The 12,597-nt window shown below is 35.5% G+C and overlaps 1 protein-coding gene across 1 annotated transcript in view; it reads left to right on the forward strand.

Annotated features, from left to right (window-relative positions):
- The first annotated feature begins 10,051 nt into the window (after positions 1 to 10,051).
- LOC135071389 (protein FAM13A-like) overlaps positions 10,052 to 12,597 on the forward strand; it is a 32,465-nt gene continuing 29,919 nt past the window's right edge. The window contains exon 1 of the mRNA XM_063965181.1: positions 10,052 to 10,164. The gene's annotated coding sequence lies outside the window, so the exon portion shown is untranslated. The remainder of the gene's footprint in view (positions 10,165 to 12,597) is intronic.

Here is a 12,597-nt window from a genome sequence, read left to right on the forward strand (position 1 = left end):
GGGTGGCCAATCTCTGAGAACCCGGTGTCTTTCAGGGCTTGGCCTCGCAACTCGTGCGGCGTGAACGGGCGCGTTGTCTTGCCGAAAGATCAATCCTCGTGTCAGTTTCCCACGTCATTTCTGTACAATAGCCTCGCGAACAAAAAGAAATATTCTTCAGCTATCTGCCACGATTTAATTCTTTGGTCAGCCGGAACGATTTTTTCGACTTTTGAACGTTTCCTTCACTCAGTATCGTGACAGGGCGGGGGTCGTTTTCACAGGTCTCTCGTCCGTGTTGAAATAGTCGGGCCCATTTTTTAACCATGGTATATGAAGGTCCAGAATCCTGAAGAACCAATGACATCTCTTCAAAAATGTCTTTCGGTCTATTTTCCTTCTTTACGAGGAATTATGTCCGCGGCGCGCGGTGTCGAAATTCCGCAAATCTCCAGATTTGGCGGACATGGTGAGTTCGATAGAAATTGAACTATCAGTGCAAACTTAATTAGTGATTGCTTTTTATAATACTACTGAGTGTCGCAACTAGTGACATGAGTAACATGCTAATTACTCATCGCTAAGTACCTTAGGCCGCGGAATTATCAGCCGCCCCTTGTACATGCTGTATTTAATTGTATATAAACATGCTGCTATATTAAAATACCACAGAAGATACATGAAGAAAAATAAAACAAATAATATTGTGAACACAGCCTGATGAAACCCTGCCAGTCTTGGTTCACGTGAGATGTAACGTGGGAGAAAGACTAGAGTCGTGGGATGTTCTGGGTCTGGGTATTTTCCTTCGTGCCAATAGACGTGTAAGCTTCCAAAGATTTGAATTGTTTTATTTTATTAATGTTGTTGCTTATGCTTATATTAGCTATCTAGACCTGCGAGTTTGCTGAATGCTAGTGTTTTAGAAATAACCCTGTATAAATTGCTCAAATCTATTGACGAGAACTTTATAAAGGTGTAAATAGTAGGGAATTTAGTGCAAGAACCCCTCCACTTTGGTATAGAAGGCTCATTTTTGCACCAGTTGTTCTTTGGGTGCTCCTGAGTAGATTTCCGTCGGTAGACATCGGGAGCCCCCCCTGTGGTAGCAGGGGGAGGGGGGGCAAGTTTCCTTCTGCCGCGCTTCACTTTAAGGCCCATATCTTCAAAACTATGGGTATTAGGGCAAGTGTGGTGTCATTTTCGGATAATTAAAGGATGGCGAATTCATTTTTAGAACAAACTTTTTGCCTTTTCATACAAAAAAATAGAAATATTGAGTAAAATTCACAAAAACCAAAAAGTATTTTTTTAAATAAACGTCGTTTACTTTTAAACCATTGGAGATAATCTAATAAAAAAAATATGTCCTGAAAGCTACATTTATCAGGATTATAAATATATACCATTATATGGTACTTTTTTCGAAAAAAGTAGGTGAAAAAAAATTTTTCTTTAGGACAAAGCGGGCGAATTTTGATGCGCGTCGGAAAAAAATATTTATTTTATCCAAGAATTCATACTATTTGGTTCATAAGCAAGTAAAGATTATTATTTTAGAATTTATTTAGAGTTTCTGGCACATCATGCTACCATGATTTGTATTTTTTCTTCAATTAATTTTGAACTCTATGTGTAAGTCATAAGGTTGAAAATAGTTTAAATACATTTTATTATTGAAAATATCATAAGAAGAAAGCACTAAATAAAGAACTTGAATTTGTCTAAACGTCTAATGATTATTATTAGTATTTTAATTAACATTTTTATTTCTACATACTATTGTACCAGTGATTTAACGGAAAGGTAAGTGTGAGGAAAGTGAGGATTGATATTATCATAGTACGGGAGATTATTTTTAGCACAAAGGCTACGGCTGTGACCATTATAGTTGTTTTTTCAGACATCACCAGCTTCTGTACTACTTCTTGCTATAAATTAAAGCGTAGAATTCAGCTTGAAATACTGTAGCAAACCTCCTTGAACGTTCACTGTGTTCGTAGTGTTTACAGTAGACTCCCGGTCCCGTTCCCAAGGCCAGGCTATCTTGGCTTGGAGCTGTCAGTAAAACAGATTAGGCTGTTCTGTTGGGATTTTGGTCCTCTTTTCTAGTTGTCCCTTTTTCAATATCTATCCACTTATTAGCTCAATCCACTGTTTTTTTCAGTCCACTGGTATTGTTTTAGATCAAGTACCTCTTACTATTACTACATGCTTGACTATGAACGAGTGCTGTACTGTAAGTGCCCACCAACCTAGGCAGTTTTGTATCAGTATATCAAGGGCAGTAATCATGTCCTTATGATTTTTTTAAGTTATTTAAAATTTAGTTGGTTCAAGGGGTTCGCGTTGCAAGCAACCGACTCAGGCTTCCCTTTACCTGACTGGTTGGGGGTGAACCAGAATCGATAGCAACATGGAGCCTACATGGACCAATTACCCGTAGCTGCCGAAGCTTGCCTGGAAAAGGTGAGATGTTAGTGCAAGAAGTAGTGCAGAAGCTGGTGCTGTCTGAAAAAACAACTACATATAATGGTCACAGCCGTAGCCTTTGTGCTAAAAATAATCTCCCGTACTATGATAATATCAATCCTCACTTTCCTCACACTTACCTTTCCGTTAAATCACTGGTACAATAGTATGTAGAAATAAAATGTTAATTTAAATACTAATAATAATCATTAGACGTTTAGACAAATTCAAGTTCTTTATTTAGTGCTTTCTTCTTATATTTTCAATAATAAAATGTATTTAAACTATTTTCAACCTTATGACTTACACATAGAGTTCAAAATTAATTGAAGAAAAAATACAAATCATGGTAGCATGATGTGCCAGAAAATCTAAATAAATTCTAAAATAATAATCTTTACTTGCTTATGAACCAAATAGTATGAATTCTTGGATAAAATAAATATTTTTTTCCGACGCGCATCAAAATTCGCCCGCTTTGTCCTAAAGAAAAATTTTTTTTCACCTACTTTTTTCGAAAAAAGTACCATATAATGGTATATATTTATAATCCTGATAAATGTAGCTTTCAGGACATATTTTTTTTATTAGATTATCTCCAATGGTTTAAAAGTAAACGACGTTTATTTAAAAAAATACTTTTTGGTTTTTGTGAATTTTACTCAATATTTCTATTTTTTTGTATGAAAAGGCAAAAAGTTTGTTCTAAAAATGAATTCGCCATCCTTTAATTATCCGAAAATGACACCACACTTGCCCTAATACCCATAGTTTTGAAGATATGGGCCTTAAAGTGAAGCGCGGCAGAAGGAAACTTGCCCCCCCTCCCCCTGCTACCACAGGGGGGGCTCCCGATGTCTACCGACGGAAATCTACTCAGGAGCACCCAAAGAACAACTGGTGCAAAAATGAGCCTTCTATACCAAAGTGGAGGGGTCTCCATAGAAATCATTGCACTAAATTCCCTACTAAAAGGTGCTCTATATTATCGTCGGCCGTTTGGTGTAGTGGTTCGAAACGGACTACGATTCCAGAGGTTGCGGGTTCGATTCCCGTACAGTACAAACATTTGTGTGCATGAACATATTTGTTTGTATTGGACTCTGTGTTTTCTATGTATAATATGTATGTATTTACAAAAAAAAAAGTATTTAAGTATGTTTATATCCGTTGTCTAGTACCCATAGTACAAGCTTTGCTTAGTTTGGGACTAGAAGCGTAGTGTAAAATGTCCAATGATATTTATTTAACTATTTATATTAGCGTTACCCACTGATAATTTATTTGCTGATTTCCAATAAAGATTCCTTTTAATACGAATAAATGAAACCTTTTAGATATTTCACGTGTTCGCAGAGACTTTAATTAAGTAGGTATCTATTTGGCTTCTTAAAAAGGTTAAATCCTACCCACCATTCCTTTTCAGCCTACTTATTCAAAAGGATTTGTATTCTGGAAAGCAATTACTTACATAATTAAAACATTTAGACTTAGCATTTCAATTTTAATTCGATACCCACCCACAAACTATGTTACCTACCTAGGTAATAAACTTTTGATCGATCATCACTTATTTGCTCCCTAAGGTATTTATTGACGTTGAAACTATATGGATAATTACTATCCAACTTCGAAACTTCAAGGCAAAATTCATTAGCCAAAGAGAGAGTAGAGAGACAAAAGCTTTGTCACCGAAAACAATGAGGCCAATTCAGATAATCATAGGAAATTTTTTGACGAGAATATAGGGAAACATATTATATCCAAAGATAAGAAATAATTTGGTGAAATCTCTCCTTTAATAAATAAAGCAAAATTGTCCTTCAGGTGCTCTAGCTAGACAAAGCGCAAGACGGAGAAAAACTTTTGCGCCATTGCTAATAGCATTATAGAAGTAGGTGCCTGATACCTAATAGATTAATCATAGATATAGGTTGCTGTATTAGGTAAGTACCTACAATCATACTCGTAGTGTGACTATTCATTGTCATACCTACTTAAGTATTTATTTCGCGAAAAGACCGCCCGATTGGTTAATGTAGAGCTGACTTTTTTTTTCTAACTTTATTTTCATAGCTAGCTTTGGTTGTGTTTTTCTGAAATTTTCTGTTAATTACTGTAAAAATTAAAAAATGTTTGTTAAAGAAATTGACCGAATAGTGAACAACTAGTTGAAAGTGACGTCAGGGCAAAGTAATAAACGCATTACCTAGCATCTAGCGTCCGTGTCCGTTCATCCTGTCTGCAGGCAAATTTCAGTCTGGACCTAACTACTCTCTTTTCACAACATAATAAGGTCTGGATTTGCTTACATCAACAGCAGTTAGGTCTATATTCTGAAACTCTAGTAGGTTTACGACGCAAGCGCGGACCTATCGACTGTTTCCCCTCCCTCGCCCCCCTAAAACCTGGATGTAGTGCTTACAGGATCGGATAAAGGATAGGTATGGTCACGATGCGAAGGAATTTCTCATTTCACGTCAGGATGGATTCGCAGGGAATCCTATTGTGCAGAGCGAAAACATGTCACAGTAAATCGTTTAACGCATTTAACCCCATTTATTACGCATAGTTTACACTTGATCAAAGTAAACTGTGTCGAACAACGTAAGTTAGATTACGATTTACCTTACGATTGCAAATTAATGTTCCAAGAAGTTACTTTTGATTACTCAACGTGTGTGACCTTTCCGAAAGGTCGATGTCCTCTTGGTGAAAGTCACTGTGATACCTGCCTTTTATGAAAGGGACAACAAAAACATTACCTACAGGGACTTTGTTAGTAGTAAACACATGTTTATGTAAATAAAAATCTTTATCTTTTTCAAGTGTAAAGCATTACCTGAGTATATGAATTAAATATTTTAATTGGAAGGTAGAGCCATTTTTTTTTCTACACAAAATGATAGTAAGTAGGGCATAATCTTACGTTTATCTGCCTATTATGTTAATGAATATGAAATCATAAGTTCGTACTCTGTTACGATTGTTTTGTGTAACTACTTGACTTTTCTATCTCAATGTTATTAAGTTAATTGCTTGTAACAATAAACGTAATAAACGTGAAAATCGGCCTTGTGAACAACGTTTTTCCCAATTCCATATTAGATTTTTGTAATAAATATAAAAAAGAGTTAAACATTACTGTTGAGATTAGATCAGATAAAGTGTAAAAGCACTATTTCAGAGTACTATACCTTAAAAGTAATCCTAATTATTAAATGCTCTAAGGTCGCTTATTCTTTGTGATGTTATGTTGTTACTTAAAGCCAGGATATTATATTTTCGCCGCCATTAGAGGACAAAACAACCATTAAGGAAATGATTGTACACAAATCGCTCTCGTATTCAAAATATTACGCGAAAGTGAGCCTATAAAATGTTTTTCTTGTACAACAGAAGCTTATTCAATAATTTGTTGTTTATATTTTCCGCTATAGATAATATTATTCACGTGTAAAAGTTTTCAGACAGCTTTTAAACATTCAAAGTAAAAGCCAGTAATTTAGTTAGATACTTGTAGATTACCTTATTAAAAAAAACTTTCGTACCAATCAAAAATGAAGAGCTGATAATATATATGTAAAAAAGCTCTGTTTCGTTTATCACCACAAAAATCGTATTGGTCGTTACGAAAAAGTCCGCAACTAATATTTACCTAAAATCAAGTGGTATCTAAGGGGAAAACTTAATGTCGTTATTAATATTGTACCTAAGACTAATAAAACGAACGCGACCGGAACGATATTTTATTACTATAAAATTAAGTGGTATTTGTGATTCTCAGCCTCGAAGAAAAAAGGCGTAATTTTATATTGCTAAGTGCCATTGTTCGTTATTGCCGCAGAATGTCTCGTTGTCAAGGCCCCTATCACTATGCCCATAAATCACAATATCTTCGTCCCTGAAATTGACGTGAGGTGTTTGTAGATGATACGTTCTGAGTAAGGATAATACCTACCCTACATAAACGACGACAGTATCTTTTTTAGACTTAAGATCTAAAACTGATTTAACAAACTGCTGGTTGGCTAAGGTTGCACCGTCTTACCACGGTAATGTCTTACTTTAATTTTAACAATCGTCAAAATCTGTCAAACTCCATACAAAAAGCACCGGTTAAAGTAAGGGGGTGCAATTCAGCCTAAGTATCCTTGTTGAATGTGAATCTAACGCAAGTGAATTTCCGGTCATTCATTTTCTAGTTAATTTATTTACCCAAATATAAATAAATTAAGCTAGGTCTCAATGTTCTTCATTGAAAAATCTTTCATAACAGTTAGGTACGAAGCATTTTATACAATACAACGGAAGGTAAATGTTTAAAGACAATGAGTAGGTATGTTTAGTTACATGTTGTTTAATATCCAATATGAATGTCAAATTGGATATTAAACAACATGTAACTTACGTACGTACGTAAGTTACGCAATAAAGAAATAAAGTACCTACCTACCACCTTGCGTCTTATACAAAATGTAAAGTGCTTTCAGTGACTCTACCTAACATTTCAAGGCCCATTTTCGCCTGTACAAGTATAGTGTAATCATAGCACGCCGCATCTAATAAGACAAAATACGACTCCCAGTGCCAAGGTCATATCGACCCAGGGAGCGAAAGGGACGCATATCAATTTACTGTGTAGGGCTGCAAAATCGAAAATTTGTAATTCTCATCTAGCATCAAGTAGTCTTAGATTAATAAAACCGATGTAGTGTAAGCTCTGCTATTTAGGGTTAGTTACGTAATGGGTGTCATTCTGAAAGACTCTCTTTTCTTCTCAGTAATTATTACTAGACTACAACTCGCGAAGAAAATAGATTTTTGAATGGAGCTACACTAATTTTATTAAAATTAAATATCAAAACAGGATATGTTACTTCCCGACTAAGTAAATAGGGATATCTCGAGCTGAATATGTAGAGCCGCTCGTATTTAACAGTGAAAGTAACATTTATTAGAAAACCAGATGATTAATGATTCCAGAGTCAAGACAGAAAGTAGGTACATAATATTCATTATTATTATTCTTAATATTCAAAATGGCTGAATACAATAAATGACAGTACATCGGTAAATAAACAACTTACCTAAAGCTTTGTGATTTTGAAAGCGCAATTGACTTACGTTATTTATATTTTTGGTGCTCCCTCCCAAAAAGCCACGAGTACCTATCTGCTGATGGTAGGCAATTTTCATTCTCCCAAGGACATCTCAATAAATTAGGGCTTCTCGAACCCGTCAGTATACTTTCATATGACTTCGCAAATTTCCATTGTTGAGTATCAGCTTTCTGTTTTCTGCCCTTTAAAAACTGCGTCGCAAATCAGCCCCTGTGGGTAAACATGGCAAGGTCAGGAGGGCATAATACTGCGTAGCGTCGCGCGGGGATTATGGGAAAACTTGAGGGATAAATTAGTTAGGCGAAACGTGGTTTGAATTTGCATAATTTTCATAAAATAATATTCTGAGAGATGCAATGACAATAACTTTAAATGTTTAGTGATTTCTTTTATTATTATTAAATTCGTAAGGTCTATAGTGTGTTTGTTGTATTTAAGTTCTTATAAATTAATTTAAAAGGGTATTCTTTATACCTACCACGGATAGTACGAGGTTTCTGACAGTCCTGTTAATTAAAGTTTTATTATTTCCGCAATTGATAATAGAGTAGTGAGTAAGAATAAGATATAATGTAGAGATCCCAAAGTGACTTAATTTATTTTACTTATTGAATACATTCAACATTTAGGTAGGATAAGATGCCTTGATCCATCATCCGTACAAAATACACAGGGCGGGCGGTAAATGCAATCCAGCCGAATAAAGTCTCATTTTATCATATGCGTATAAAAGCTAATCCTAATTATACCTATGTTCATAACCTATTTATTTCCCAGACATAATAAACTAGGTATGACTTTCAGCTGGATTTGGAACCGCAGTAAACATGGCACGGAACGTTCCAGCGACGTCTGCCAATTGGCACGTCTGGCTCGTGTACACGCTGTCGGTTTCTGCCTTGACTGGACTCCAAATGGTAATAAGTTACGCAATAAAGATATAATTTTGTAATGTTTTCATAGGTTCGCGAATAAGCAAACTGTAAAAGTGCCTACCTAATTTTAAACAGTCTTGTCTATAGCTTCAAATCAAACCCTTTAGAAAACTTTATATAGGTAAAACCCTTTAAATTAAAAGGACATAAAAAGACAAAGAAAAAGGGAAAAAATAAAAACTTTCTGTAGGTAACTTACAAAGTCAATATCTTTTATACAGATGAAAGAAGCCTTATCACACAAAAACTGTAGTCAACTTTTACAAAAACGAACTTTTCTGCTGTACGTAGCAATATAAAAGACTTGAAGCCAATCCTTCGCAATTATAAATATCGTCTGTTCGTAAACAGTTTTTTAAACTTAATAAAGACCATTCTGTAAGTTCTTTCTTTTTTGAATTAAACTTCAAAGCAAGCTATTTGGTTGTTTTTAGAATTCTGGACATACCTTAGATATTTTATTAATTATGGTAACTTATTTGTTATTTTAGACGCATAAATAAAATACTTACATAAATACCTAGTACATCCATCGATCATGTTTGTTCTGGTTATAAAAAGGCACAAAGTAAACGGTTCTTTTCTGAGAAGAAACCTTCACAAAAGTAATTGAGAAAACTTCCAAAGAATTCCTTTATACCTTAGACTTTTACAAGGAAATCCTATCTAAACTTTCATTTCATAACATGGCTATTGAATTAGCCTGAGGTATTTCATAGACTTCGATGTTATTTAACTTTGTGAGTGTTACTCCTTTTGTTTACATAGGATCAAAATGGACCTTTGGAGACGTAGGCGTGTTTCTGCACAATCCTGCGTAGAAACGTTTTACGCCGTAGCCATTGTGTATGAGAAAATTTTGCTTCAAACTCTACGATTTACATCTCCATTGAAGGCTCTACACTGCCGCAACGAAAGAGCGTCAGCGTTGGAGTAGTGATGGGTGTTGAAGCTGATCGATAACGCCGCAAGGAGGTTCATCGTGAAATTTATCGACACGGTCGATGCAGCGCCGGTCGCCGGCCGGCGAGAGCTACGTGCGTTCCATCGTGTTTACATTGGAACCTACCTTGTGGATACAAGCTACAACTTATCGGCGTTGTGTAACGAATTATTTATAGCATTACAAACTGGCATAAACTCGTGATTAATTAAATTAGGTATACTAAGCCTGCGCTATGTTAATGTGTAAACTAAAGTCGAACATAGAGAAGAACAGTTTTAGATTAATTTTCTGGTCTGCAAAGATTGAAATGAAACGTTCATTTTCATTGCTACTCAAAGTATTTAAAACCATAATAAAGGTAAAGTAAAAATCGATCTACCTATCATAAAATTGAGTTAAAATTGAGTGCGTAAAGCCTAAAAGCTTATGTGACATTCAAAATAACTTACGATAAACAGTCACTTATCTTTACAAAACTGAAAGTTACGACGCTTATCTACGCGGTCTAGAAAGCTAGCGTCGAGCGTATCGATATAATAGAATACCTCACTAGAGCGAGCTCCGCCCAACCGCCCTCCGTTTCAGTCGCTATCGCTCGGCCGCAGAGGGTGCACATCATCCTCACCGCGATCGCATTGTTGAACAGCTTCCTTTATCTGAAAATTAATAAAAAATAAACACACCCCCGCACACTCAGAGCACGGAACCGGTAAGTCTAATTATGTGATAAAATATGGAGATATTTAAGGGTTAACGAGATGTCGGGCGGCCGATCTCAAGGACGTTTTTGTTCATTTCCGAGCAAATGCATTCGGGTCGGCTATGTGTTCGTGAGACGCAATATGCGTAACATTGGTGAAGGACTAGCTCTGGTGGTAGCGGTTCTTTGTGTAAATATCATCTGTTTACATTTTTGCTGTGGTTGATGTTGTGTAAACAGAAAAATGTGGTTTATTTACATTGGAAAAAAAGCTTTTTCGAATATTACAAGCCAGCTCACCTTACTATTCGATGCGCGTTTGGATTGGATTTTCTCCAGAAAGTTCCTGCTTTTCAAAATGACTTTGAATCACAATTACGTCATTATAAATTATGCAGCACGAGTACTTAGACATACTTTCTTGCAATCTACAGAACATTTAAAATTATAAACCAGATTTCACCATGCCTAGTTTCTTTCTAGAGATCAAATAATTTTACTTTTTAAACGCCATGCGCTTCCCACTGCACTCTGTGGTGTCCCAATTATCGATATTAGGTTTTCCCAACATATTCACCCTATTATTTATAACTATACAGTGAAACCGTAACAAAATCTCAGAGCGTTTGTTGCCGGATGGGCGGGCAACGCCCACGGATATCCAGGTCAGGAGATGTCGTCGGCAGACGTCTGGAATTACGTTTATTCCACAATCTGGTGGTGGAAACGTAATTCCAGTCACACGCTGTGATATTGACGTGCTATTGGAATGGCGGCCAATGTTTACGAGTAGCGGTTACCGGTTATTTCGAGAGGTTTAATACGAAATGGATAATCTGGCAATTCATGGAATCTGATGCTTATTGTAATGCGTATTAACTGTTATTGAGACAAAGTTTATGATCCGGGAAAAGCTCATTTGCATTATCTTATTATCTTCACGATATAATGTGTACTTACATAAAGCAACTAGAGTGGTTATATTAACGTTTCGTTGTTCAATAATCAAACAACAACTATTCTTAAATAAAAATATATAGGTACTAATCATTTTCAGCGTCAAATACATAGTTCGTGAGACCCAAAGTAAAAGCGCCTTAAAAGGCTGTCTACTAAATAATATTTTGGCTATAATCGGCCTATATGATGCTAAAATAGAGAGCTATGTTAGATAACGTTCACATCATACATACAAATAAATAGGTTACTAGCAACTTATAAAAGCTTTTGCCAAAAATGGCGGAACATAAGCGGTACATACAAGTACAGCACATCATGAAACTATACATGTGTGGCGAGAAATCACCTCTATTACCACTGAATAAGGCTCTATCTATGGTGTGTACCTTGATGTGCCTTCATCCGCATGTTACCACGCATGACGTCACCCTCTTTGAAAGATATACGCACAATTTTTACCATCCACGTGTACTGTGTGACTTTCTTTCGATGTTATAGATTAATTACATACAAGCCTTTTGAATAAACTCTAAAATTTACTAAAAGTAAATAAATTAAAGAAACAAAACACAATTGTCGAATTTTCAATCTATATTACGAGTAACTAAATGGGAAATTAATACTGCTTCTCTTTGCTTTAATAAAATTGCTTTTTATCAACATCATTTCTACATAACAAAAAAGTAAATTTCATCATCCTTACAATCGATATCTAAATCATTTTTATCACTATTCAACCCGAAGTACCTATATAAATACCAAAATAGTAGTGAAAATCATCAAAATGAATAAATATTTTTTTGATTTGATTTGAAGATCTGAAAAGAGCGTGCCAAGAAAAATTCCCACCAGCAACGTGCCTGAAGACCTAGCACTAACGATAAAGATAAATCCGCCAACGCGTCGAGGCCAGCGGAAATCCTGCCTACAAGATCGCTTATCTTTACATTAAATCATGATTTGTGACCAAAAGATTTTGTTTGGAAAAGTTTACTGACAATCTCTACCAATACAAGTTTACATTGTTTTGCAAACGACCGTGTGTCATGCAACAAAATGCTACTGCAAAATATATAGATTATTATTTGAACTAGAGGTACTCAAACAAGTCTAATTTAATGCCAACTAGAGAAAATAAGGAACCTGATTTCAGTCCCTGTTATCCTGAAAGGGTTCCTTTCTTCCTTTTTTGAATGGACCCCTAAATTGTTTACATATACACATTTTAAACGAGCTAAGTTTTTAAAAATAATGTTAAACCCTCGGCAGATCGCTGGATGAATATGTTTTCCCTTCTTGCTAAGTTTATATTATGTCATTACTCTCATGAAATAAAAGCCTTCGTTTAATAAAGCTCTCTTCATGGAATCGATTCCTCTTTAAAAAATAAAAGGTGATATAAAATTCCAATCGTTATTCCAATAAATATACAATGACCAGTCTTTTTGTTGCTCAGGTCGTTGCCACCAGAGAATTGAGGTC

This window comes from Ostrinia nubilalis, chromosome 4 (assembly GCF_963855985.1).
Source record: "Ostrinia nubilalis chromosome 4, ilOstNubi1.1, whole genome shotgun sequence".
NCBI classification, from domain to species: Eukaryota; Metazoa; Arthropoda; class Insecta; order Lepidoptera; family Crambidae; genus Ostrinia; species Ostrinia nubilalis.